Source organism: Fukomys damarensis, unplaced genomic scaffold, assembly GCF_012274545.1.
Source record: "Fukomys damarensis isolate Sample0158 unplaced genomic scaffold, DMR_v1.0_HiC HiC_scaffold_7, whole genome shotgun sequence".
Taxonomy (NCBI): Eukaryota; Metazoa; Chordata; class Mammalia; order Rodentia; family Bathyergidae; genus Fukomys; species Fukomys damarensis.
This window is the reverse complement of record NW_022900919.1, coordinates 12,330,305-12,342,697: the sequence shown is the minus strand read 5'-3', so window position 1 is coordinate 12,342,697 and position 12,393 is coordinate 12,330,305.

Sequence of the window (12,393 nt, the reverse complement as noted above, 5' to 3'; positions counted from 1 at the left end):
CATTGTTAGATAGATACCAGAGCATCATAATTTTTGCAAGGGGGAGGGTTTCAAGAAAATGCTGCATTTTCTATGTTTCTTTTTTATATGTACTTTTAGTTTCTTTATATGAGTATTGGTTTGTGATATAGAACAGTTGCATTCATTTTGGGGAATTGGTACAACTACATCATGAATCTAATCATGGTCTCCTTCCTCCCCACCCGCCAGTGTCACTAAACTCACATCCTCTTCCTATCCCCATAAAATCTACCTCCCTATGTCCCCTCATTCACCATTCTTTGCTCTTATATTGTTTATATTTTGGTTTCTCATAGAAACGAAACCATGCAATATTTAGCCTTCTGTGTCTGACTGACTTTCACTCAGTGCTGTGGTCTTAAGATGCATCTATTTATCTACAAAACACTCAAATATCTTCTCTTTTCATTCACCTGCTGGTGACCAGATAGGCTGCCTAGATGATTTGGCTGTTATGAGTTGTGCTGTTATGAACATGGGTATTCCTGTATCACTGTTGTATCGTGTCTTTACCTCATTCACAAAGATGTCCAGAGGAGGAATACGGAGTCAACTGAAACAGGCCTACAAGCAAGCAGGAGTCACCCCCATGTTTTCAGACACAGCAGATTTCAAGCCAAAACTGATCAGAAGAGACGAATATGACCAGCACATTCTCACAAGCATAAAAAAATAGATCAGGGGAACAAAATAAAGCATCCCGAAACAGAATGGATATACAGTGACTTGATTTATGACAAATGTGACACTTCAGTAGAATGGAAAGAAAAATAGAGTATTCAACAAAGAGTTCAACATCAAAATGGATATTATTTAGAAAAATAATTGTAATGCTCCAAACCAATCCCAGATGAATTCATGAGATAATGAGGAAAAGAGAAACAACGGAACTTCAAAATGGTCACATGGTAAAATGTCATCGCAACTTTGGGGCAGGCAAAATTGTATTAAGTAGAAAACAAAAAGCACTAAAGCTTTTTAGTGAAGAGAACTATTGAGAAGTTTAGCTTCGCCATAAAAGTGAACTTAAAAAAGAAAAAAAAAAGATGAGTAGATATTTCCATAAAAAAGTAGATCCAAGTAGTAGGGAAACTAGAAGAAAGAACTCACTGCCCAATCCCATAAACATATTAAAACTACACTGAAATGCCCACGTACTACAAACTGTCAAAGTGGCTGGCCTAAAATATTAACCAAGAAGGAGCGAGGGAAATTTGCAGAAAAAAAAAAAGAAAGAAGAAGCAAGATATATCATGTACACATACAAATTCCCTATGATGAATGTTATCATTTTGCATATCTAAAATGTATCAATAAATATTTTGCTTTAAAAAACAGAAATTCGGGCCAGGGATTTAGCTCAGTGGTTCCACCACCTGCCTTGCAAGTGCAAGGACCTGAGTTAGATTCCTGGTTAAAAAAAAAAAGAAATTTAAAAATTAAAAAAGAACAAGATTAACCAAACAGATATGGAAATAGTATTAACTGGAAATGTCAAAGAGTGCAACAATTTTCAGCAAATTATTTAGAAGTGTCTTCTAAATCTGAATGCATTCACGTTCCATGATCCAGTGATTCTGGTCCAGGTATATTGCCAAGAGGTGTATGTCAATATGTAGTAGGAAACATCAACAGAAGGACTGTAACAATCTAGCTACAGTTAAAGTCAAACAAACCAACCTGAAAGTCCATCAACTGTAAACAGTGACACTTACTGGTGGTCTGGATAACTGACTAATGGAGTATTATGCAGCAGGGAGAATGAACCATGCTGCTAAACATGACACTATGGAGAAATTTCTTTGACACAATGTTGAGGAAAGAAACCAGAAACCAAGAGGCTGCAGGGTTGGATTCCACCGGTACGAAGTCTAAAGGGGCAAAACTAAACCATAGAAGTGAGGCAGCGATTAGAAGTTGGCATGAGAAGGCTGATTTTTCATTGGTACGTTGGTTGCAAAAGTATGTTGGCTATAAAAATCCATCTGATTTTAATTATATGTCCACTTTTCTCTCTATATTTTTATAATTCAAGAAAAAAAGATTACTTTAAAAATTGAGGACTTTTAAAAAGGGAAACATTTTTTTATACTTACATCAGTGCTTCCAGACCCGTTTCTCACAGATGGGGAAACTGTCATGCTCAGCTAGGCAAGATTTTTTCTTGCCTTGTGAAATGTGAAAATTTTAAACAAGGATTAAAAAAATATTCCTTTTGCCTAAGGCTAATATATGAGAAATTGGGGGGCAGTTTCTGAAAATAAAGTGTATATTTTCTCTTTATGCATCACCACAAGGAAGTATTAGTTTTTCTTAAAACTAGCTTAAATTTCAGTTTCACCAACAGCTATGTCATATCACTACTTACCCCATGCAACAGCGGAATGGTTTAAAGAAAAAAAAAATCTAGTCTCTATCACTTTATTTCCCTCCTTCCTAATGATGAACGCACAAACACAGATTCACCCTTGCACAGAGAACAAAGTTTCTTTCCTCTTAAAATAAAAATTCTTCTGATGTTAGATTGAGTTTTGATTGTTTGGTTTGTAGTCGGAAGAGTTACAAGTAGACATCCTGTGTATGCAGTCTGTAAGTTTTTGCATTATACAACCCCAACTATTGATCTGCCTCTTTGAGGCATGCAGCATAGCGGGATTCTAATCAACTGGGGATGGGCTAATTAAATTTCTTCACCTCAGTCCACATATGTGTAGATAATAGCAAATGTGCATATTACACACATGCTTCAGGAAAGCTGGACGGTTTATCTTGAATAATTCATTGTTTGTGGAACTGGTAATTGGAATTAAATTTAAGCTCCATCTTTTCAGCACTGAGCACTATTTGAAAATAGCAAACTGAGCACATCAATCTGTTGTTTTCTCCGCAGGGTGTCATCAGGCATATCCATCGGCAGGCCGCATAAGCAAAGGTGTCACCACCCCTGGGACAACTGAGGCTCTGACAGGTACTTCCAGGCATAGCGCTGATGAGGTCAGATACCCCTAAACCTGCCTTGTTTGCTGATCTTTTAATCGGATTCAACTTGACCGTGGTCATAGCACAAGCCTTTCTGACAGTACGTGACAGCAAATGACAGCAAAATATTTTGATTTTTCACCATTTGATGATATTTCAGATCTCTTGCAGCCCTTGGTAAACTAGCACAGTGCTTTATAAAAAATGGGACAGGCAGTTAATTGCCTTAGATGCTTTTATTGTCTCTTTTGGATGTCAACTGAATCCTACCTCAGTGAATGAATCCAACATTTTCCTAGTAACAGATGGTGCAGGCCATCAGTTCCTCCTAGGACCTGGCTGAAGAAAACAAACAAACAGACAAACAAACAAACTTGAATTTATATTCCCAACACCCAGTTGTTGGAGGTCCCAAAGAATTGGCTGACTGTCTTTTCACCATTCTAAACTTTTCCCCAGCAAGTGCAAGAATTTGCAAAAATTACTTTTTTAGGTATGGAAGATAATTTCCCCAAACAACTGAATGGTGCAACCTTCAATCTTTTACCTTGAATGTTTCAAATTTCTTCTTGTTCAGATCTCTCCAGAAGCTCTTGGGGGATACAGCTAACAATTATTTGGAGGGGCCTGAAAAAAAAATCCAGCGGTAAACCATTTTAATAAGCTCACAATGATCCTCTAAGCATATTAACCAACCCATTTCCTAATACATAGTTATAAGACTTGGAAGCTAAACTAATGAAAATTGCATTAAACTTACATCATCATTGACATGGTTGCCTAATTAAAATTCATTCTCATTTGATGGTGATGTTTATAATTGTTCAGAAGTCAACCATATTTAACTCCGACTTCTCACTGAGTTGAGATGAGGTCCCCAGGTCGGCCTCTAATGTCCTCCTGTGATCCTCTTCCGGCTCACTCTGGTCTAGCTACCATGGCTTCTTTGGCTTTGAACACAAGTCCTTTGTGCTGAAGGGCTCTGCATTTGTGCTCCCTTCTATTTTAAGACCACCATCTCGCCCCTTATTTTGCCAAAAGTCAATGATTTGCAATCATGACAACCTCCCTAACCAATGACTGCTGCTCCTCATCTTCCTCTACCATCCCCAGCCTGTCACTGTCTGCTATCATTTTATTGATTGATTGATGTTGTTCTTCTTTATTTTGTCTGTTTTCTGCAGTAGGATGTAACTCCTTGGCACCAAACACTTCCATGTCTTCTTCACCCTGAAGATCACTGGAACATTATGTAGACAAACTCAGTATCCATTAAGTAAGGCGTGACACTGATATAATGTAAGACAAAATTAGGGTGCATGGAATTTATGTTGTCCCACACTAAAGCGATCATCAGGTCTATTTGCAGCTTTTAGATGAACAGTTTTCCTGGCAGTTTTAAGTAGGTTATGGCTGACTCATAGTTAATGCTATTTTCAGCCAGGTGTCTGAAGCATCAGGAGATAGTTATCTTGTCTTATTTCATTCACATACCAAAATAAGGCCATTTTCAAGTATATAATAGAAAATACTGATATCATAGGACTTTGTGTAATGAATTTACATCACTAAGATTTCAGGAAGAATATAAGAAGGCAGCATACAATTGTCTGGTGAAGAAGCAGACTACTTGAGTTTATTGTTCTGACCTCTAAAAGAGGCCTTCATGACCCAGGTATCATGACCTCAGTTACATTTTTCACTTTCCACGAGGTCTCCTAATTGGCCTGTGTTCTACTTCCCTGGATGTAAGGAGCTTTTTCAAAAGTACCTTCTCCCAGTGCATGTACAAAAGAGAATTACTGAAATAGGAGCAGAACAGAAAGTGGCCTCTATGACCTGATATTTGGAACAGTCAGGACACTTGGTTAAAGAACATGGTAATGGCAATGACAAATTGTACAACCATGACAGCCAAAGACCAGAGCAAGAGCTACTATTTTGGGGATTAAATAGAAAACTTCTCTCTTTTTTTTTTCCATTTCATTTTTCTTTTCTTTTAATTTCTTCTTTTGCTTTTTATCTCTTCCTCCTTCCCTCCCTCTTCCCTGTTTTCCTCTTTCTCTTTTCCCTCTTTCTTCCTTTTTTCTCCTGCCCTCTTCTCCTCCTCCTCCTTCTCCTTCCTCCTCTAGCTTCTCCTCCTTCTTTGCTTTCTTCTTTGTTTTCACCTCTTCCTCCTCCACTTCCTGCCCCCTTGTTGCTAAATGGCTATGAAAAAGCAGTTTGCCTCTCTCTCTGCTCACTCTCCTCTAAGATGAGAAAGGCAGTGCTGGTCAGGTGAAAGCAGTGAAATAAGGGCTCAATAAGCATGCACAAGTTCTCACTGCTGAGGGATATCTTGAGCTGTGACATTATAAGATGCACAAAGCATAGGGGCTGGTGATTTAGCTCAGCGGTTCGGTGGCCTGCCTTGCAAGAGCCAGGACCCAAGTTCAATCCCGGGTACCAAAAAAAAAACAAAAAACAAACATGCACAAAGCAATGGGATTTTGTCCAAGGGCTCAGTGTAGAGGTTTTAGTGGATTTTCCTCTCTGCCAGTGGAGAAGACCTGGTGCTTCATCAGGTAGCATTGGAACCACCCTGAACAGATCAGATTAGCCTTCTGCCACTTCTTGATTGTGTGACCTTGGCCAGTAATAAAAACTCTTTTTGCTTTTAAGTCTTATTTTATGGAGTTGGAAGGTGAAAGCTGTGAGTGAAATAAGCGATGAAACCCCACATGAAGCCCCAGGAATGGGGGTTTATATGGATAAATATTCAATAAATGTTAGCTCTTATTATATTTCTTGATATAAGTCAAAATGATAAGCAGTACTTGATCTCATTCTCAGTTTGCACCAGTGTGTGTGATGATAAGCTGAATATGATTAGTATAGATTTCTGGCATGATTACTAACTCACAATACAGTAGAAAGAACATCATTATACAACCAGGCAGTTGCAAATTCGAATCCCAGCTCAAGTATTTAATGTAAATCGGTGAACTTAAAGTTTTGTGATCTTGAAAGTTTTTATCTTCTCTTGCAAGGCTCAATTTTCTCTACCTATGAAACATAGCTTAAGATTTAAAAATGTGTGCTGTGTTTATTTGAAGTAATGTGTGAACAGCCCTCAACATAGTGTTTGACACCTAGAAAACACACAATTAAGTTTAGCTATTATTCTCTATATGGCAGTTGTAACAACAGAATTATACTTTCTCTTTAAGTATCCAGTGAACTAAAATGTGGTAAAAGGTTCCCACATTAAAAGTAAAGTCCTGATATTTTTATACATTACTCTTCTTAGCACTGGAAATTTTATCATAGTCTATTGATTTTCACTTTTTTCTGAAAATATTACTTCTCACTTCTGAGATTCTGAACTCCAGTAGGTGCTGATGCTCCTGATACGTTGCATCAACACAGATAGCCATAACCCAGGATCCTACCTTTTACTGCTACTTCCTGAACACCAGGCTTGTGCAATTCAGGAAAATAAATATATAGAATAGTAAGAGCTTGCCATCATATTAGAGAAAGACAGCATGCACAGCTAATCACTTAAATAAAACTCAGATGAAAAAAATATTAGCTCAAAACAACTGCATAAGAACATCCCAGGTCAGATCTGGAGCGGAAATAAAGAGCAGAAATAGAAAAAATGAGAATTGAAAGGAGGAATATCTTTCCAATGAGCCGGGGAGCACATATGTGGAGGAAACTCGGCTGGCAGATAGTCATAGGCGGAAAATGCAGGTAGGAAGGAAACAGTGTCAACTGAATCGAAGACTGAGGTTCCAAGCAATGACTGTCATGATTTAGAGTGAATGGCTAGGAAAGGACATGGGAATGGACTCTGAATCTTAGATTAAAACACTTAAAATTTTAGTTAGCACACACGGTGGAATCATTCGAAGAGTGACTCGGATGGAATAGGACATGAATAGATTGTCCAGCTTCGGCAAAAGGAAGGAACTGGAAGCAGGTGTAGCTGGAACTCACAATATATTTAGGATGTTGTTTTAGGGTTTTAGAGATGCTATTTTAGAAAAAACGTTGAAAGAAGTCAGTTTAGGGTCACCTTAGCAAAAATAAGAAGTAATTAGGAAATTACATAAGAGAGGAGTTGGACAGGAACTAAAATGAAAAATTAATAATATTAGGGACTGGATGACTTAAAGAATGACACTGACCTTAGGGCAGGAACAGAGCTGGTGAAATGCTAGCGACTTTACAAGAAAAGGCCATGGGCTCAATGCAGCACTTCTTTCATTCTCACATGTTAGTATCTGCAAATTTGTTAGTATTTGCATTTACACGTCCATTTTCCTCACTCTGTAAAAACTTCTGAAGGAGTAAAATCTGATCTTCCTCTGGCAAGCCCTCAAGCACTGCCTCTTATGAAGAATAGTTTCTCTAATTTTTGTAGTTTGTTGTGTTTTGTTTTGATGGAGTCTATATGAGAAGAAGGAGGAGAGGAAAAAGTTGGGTTTCAAGATGAAAGGGCTAGTTTCTCAGGAAAGCCACAGAAAACTAGGGTTATACACTGAGATTGCAGACGTCAATGAGCAGGGAAGAGATTCATTTGAGATATCTTATGTCAGTGGAAGAAAATCATGGGAATTTGTAAGGTAATCAGAGAAAAGATCAAGTTACTGACATGTCTAAGGCTCCTTTAGGAATTCCAATAGTGAAAACTAATTAAAATAGAGGGATATTAGGAGAGCTCCCGAGGAAAACTTTTTCTTTATATTTCCCTTTCTCCCTGTGAAAAATGAAACAGGTGCAAATAATGAGAGAAATCTAGAAAGAAAGCAACACAAGAAAGAGACTGGAAAGGAATCACGAATGGTTTCAGGAAAAGAACAGTCATCACTTTCTCTGAGAGAAAAGAATTTCAAAAGGATAGAACCAGAGAGAAAAAGAAATGCTTAGTTAGTAGAGAAATGAGATTCATTCATATGAGTTCATATATTCAATACTGAATAATGGGATAATGTTGATTCATTGGTACCCATTAAAGTGTTGTGGATTAACCTAGGTGCTCTTTCCTTGGAAGCAGTGCCAACACTGTCCCTGATGATCAGCCTGAAATATATAAGATGACGAAAGTAGCCCATCCATTTTGCCTCCATTGGCTTTCCATCAATAAAACATCATAAAACCAACAGCTGTCATAATCCTAGATTATAATTGCAATAAAAGATAATGAGAATTTCTGGGAATGAAAGCAATGGAAGCTAGATTAGTGGTAATACCCATCAGGAAGACTTTGGTCCCCTTGGTTTTGTGTAACTGGTAATGTTAATAACCAACTCTTACAGCCCTTCACTGCTTGACAAAATACAGTTTGGTAAATGTCACTTATTTCACACTGATTCTGAATATAAATTTTATGCAAGTATCCCTCTCAGAGCTGGGTAGTAGTGATAAGTCATTCCGTCAAGGGAAGCTGGGCCAGCAGGGAGTTTGGTTGGTTCCATATGGTCAGCTCCAAGGAGGCAACAATAGGAGAGAGAATCAGAAAGTGAAGGCTCACGGCTCTCTGCAAAACTAGAAGTCAGCCTCTTAATAGAGCACAAGCTCACGGTTATAGTCATCAGGAGCCCTATACGGTACCTCGGTCACAGACACAAGACCGAGACAACAGTAATGCCAACAAAAATAGTGCCTTCTATGAGCACAGTACTTCATATTAATTAGATCCTCCCATACTCTTGGGGCAAAATCAGAGAGTTCAATGACTAATAGTTACAAAGTGAATTTGGGCAGAAAAGGTTAGGAACTGGGGCTCTTGATTTATTCATTCATTCATTTTGTTCAACTTTGTATTTACAGGCTTGTTAAGCTCTCATGTCCTGAGAGCTGGCGGAGTTCCCAGGTGAGGAACAAGTTGGCCTGTCAGAGCAGGGGGCATTAGATTATAGGACTAAAGCTTCCTTCATTTATTCAGCTTTGTATCTATTTTCATTAATCTATAATCTTTGAGATTTAGAAAAACCTACAGCCAGAGAATACACTTGAGTATATCCGTACATACAATTTCAATGACTTTAGCTTTATTAATATATGGGTGTGGGTTAGAAATTTAGAAAGCAATCCCACCAGAAAATCCATTCCACCTCTTCCTGGAAAACTGTACAGTGGAAAGGGCTGTGCACTAATTTTTTGAAAGTTACATAAAAGTGCCTGTTGTTGTTATAATTCTGAAGGCAGCATGCTCCTCTGGTAAAATGATGTATGGGGCAATTGTCTGGTAGGGGCTGATGGGATGTAAATGAAACTAATTAAGGAAATGTCAAACATAATTAATAAAACAGGTTTAAGTCACAAAAGCCCTGTCAGCTGAATGAATGAGAAGGAACACTGCATGCCCATTGTTGGGTACACGCCTTCCCCTCATCCTCCGTTTCTCCAGGCTTTATTTAGCACCATTCAATTAGATCCTGGAAAGCTACTTGAAGCTCGCTTTCCTGCCTCACCTTCTCTTAGCCTGGTCCCACGGAGAGGGCGGAATATAAATTTGCCTGTCGGCCCGAAGCTTGGAAAAAATTAATTGCCAACTCCTCATCTTTTCTAAGTACTACAGGACATTAACATAACCAATTTGCTTGAACTGCTCACTGCCTGCCTAATAGAGCATCTGACCAGCTGATAAAACCAGGGTGTCGCTGACGATACCTTGTTATTATTAGCGTTTTCATAATATCCAAATATTACAGCGGTGTGATTCACGGACTCCATTTATTATTGATAAGGACAAAAAAGAAGGGGAGGGGTTTGAGAATAACAAAGCGGGTGAGCGACCTATAATTATGGCAAGCAAATTAGGGTATGCGGTAGAGTCAGTTACATTTGCCTAGGAGTAATGATGCCGGAGACCTTTTCCTTCCCCCGGGATGGGAAAAATAATGGATTCCCTTGCAGCTGCAGATGGGGTAAGAGAATGCTGTCATCGAGACCATGTTGACATAAGTCAGGCGGAGCGTGTGGCTCCGATGCTGCCCGGGGTGCCTGAGTCAGCTCTGATCACTGCAACCGCTGACGCATAGGTCACTCAAAGCCCACTGGTTTCTGAGCCAGGTGGGGACCGGGCCGGGGGAAGATCCTTCTCTGAAAGTGAACAACTCAACAACGGCGTTTGTGAGGGTCCTTTGAAGCCCTTTCAGTCCTCACAGAGGCCAACAGCTTCATAGAGGAGATGAAGATGAAATGGGATTTGTACTCATTGACAGACCTCCAGGTTACCTCTCTGTTTATGTAAGGGTGCATCCGGCACACATAGGGGTGGATTTGTACTCAGTGCCATTTAGCATATAGTAATTGAGCATCTAAACTTCCCGGGCTTAGTAGGGACTCAAAGCAAGGGAAGACCTAGTTCACATACTTACCAAGCTTGAATAGTCCATCTTGAGTTCAGAGTAACTAACCACGCAGAGATTTTATTTGCAAGCAGATTTCTCTTGGCAAAAGCTGTGTACAGTAGATGCATGGAGTCTTGGTATGTGGACACTAAATCAGAAGGCAATTCAAAACATAACAACAACCAATAACAATAAATCATCAAACACTGGGTGTAGCATCAAAGTATGTGTTTACTGTCAGTGAAAAGGTAATAGTATTTATTCCACTCCGTAGCGAAGGCCCAGAACCAGGCCATCATGTTTTTCTAGAAAGCAAGGAAGTGCTCACACACTAAAGGGGTCAGCACAGAAGCACACAGAAAGGTTGTCACTGGCCAAATCAGCAAGAATATAGATCATAACATAAGCAATTTTAGAACTGGAAACAGATGAGAGAGAGGGAGGGAAACGGCACAAGGGTATATCAACAAATGCTATTGACACTATTCATACAGTAAACATGTTCAGTTTGAAATGAACTAAAATTAAAAGCCTGAGGTGTAAACTCCCTTTATTTCTGAATTTATCATGCAATCTGGTAACAATTATGCCATGGGTGAATTGTGCAGATTCCATTTTTGTTTAACCCGATGAGCCTGAAGGATTTAGATTCTGGTGCTTAGAACTGGGTCAAGTGTCGTTCTCCAAACTCTCTCCATCTCAAAACAAATCATTTTTATTGAATATTGAAACAATTTGGAGGTTAGTTCATATCAAGAAAAATATGAACAACTCAGTGAAAAAAAATGGAGCACGTGATTATTGACATTTTGTACCTCAGTTCAATTGTACACTTTCTTGCTATCTTCAGAGAGGTAAGAATTACTATCCTGAATTTTGACTTTTGTCACCTTCTTGACATTTTATTTTAAAATAAGTATTTGTGACCTACTCTGGGTGTTCTTAGTCCCATACAATGGAAATCATATTTAAAATGTGTTATTTGGAACGTTTATTGCTCAAAATTATAATTTTAGATTATTCCATACTGTTTATATGCAATGTATAATAAATGAATAAAGCTGCCATGCACCTAATTATTACTATCAACAATACATTAACTGCAGACAGTCATGTGTTTGTTCCAATTAAGAAAAAAAATAAAAGGGGTAGGCATCCTATGACACTGATTCCCCAAATGGCACGTGAAGCAATTAAGTGTAGTACTGTCATTTCTATTTTTTTCCTCCCCTGTTTCTCAGCTGTGATGCCCTCCCAACACTGTTCAGTCAGCTCTACTAGTGGCCAAAAAGGTCTAGAGGTAATTATCTTAAGAACCAATTTGTTGTCTGTAGCTCTTGCCCATATATATATATATATATATATATGACTTCAGGATATGCACCGAGGAAAGGAATGAAAGAAATATGCAACATGAAAATTTGACCTAATTTTAATGCCAAGTTGCTTTCCAAAGTAGATATATCAGTGTACAATAAAACAATTTTTATTGATTCCTTAAATAAGTAATAGAGATAGATAGATTTTTAACCAATGTTTGGTTTTATGAGACTTTTAAATTCTTGCCAATCTGACGTGAACATGATCCTATTATAATCATAGTTTGAATATTTTTATTTACTCAGAAGGTTGAACATCATATTTTTTTGTGCATTGGTCACTCAAATTACCCAATTTGTAAAATTGTGTTTATCCACTGGGATGTTTATATTTTACTTGTAAATTTGAAAGGCTCTCTCTCTCTCTCTCTCTCTGTCTGTCTGTATTATTTCTGGCTTGCATTTTCATTTTCTCTCTGATATCTTTAATGAGCATATACTGTTAATATGAATCAGATAAAACTGATATTCTATTCTTTTATAGTTTGTAGATTCAAAGAAATGTTGAAGAAATATTATTTTTGCCTTAGCAACAAAAATTTTCCTGTTTTTAAATCAGTACAGCTTTGCACCTCATTTACAGATAATGTAGAATTGACTTTTGTGCAATATGTGAGGTGGTCTATTTGGATAGCATGTTTCCTTTATATAGATATATCTATGCATAT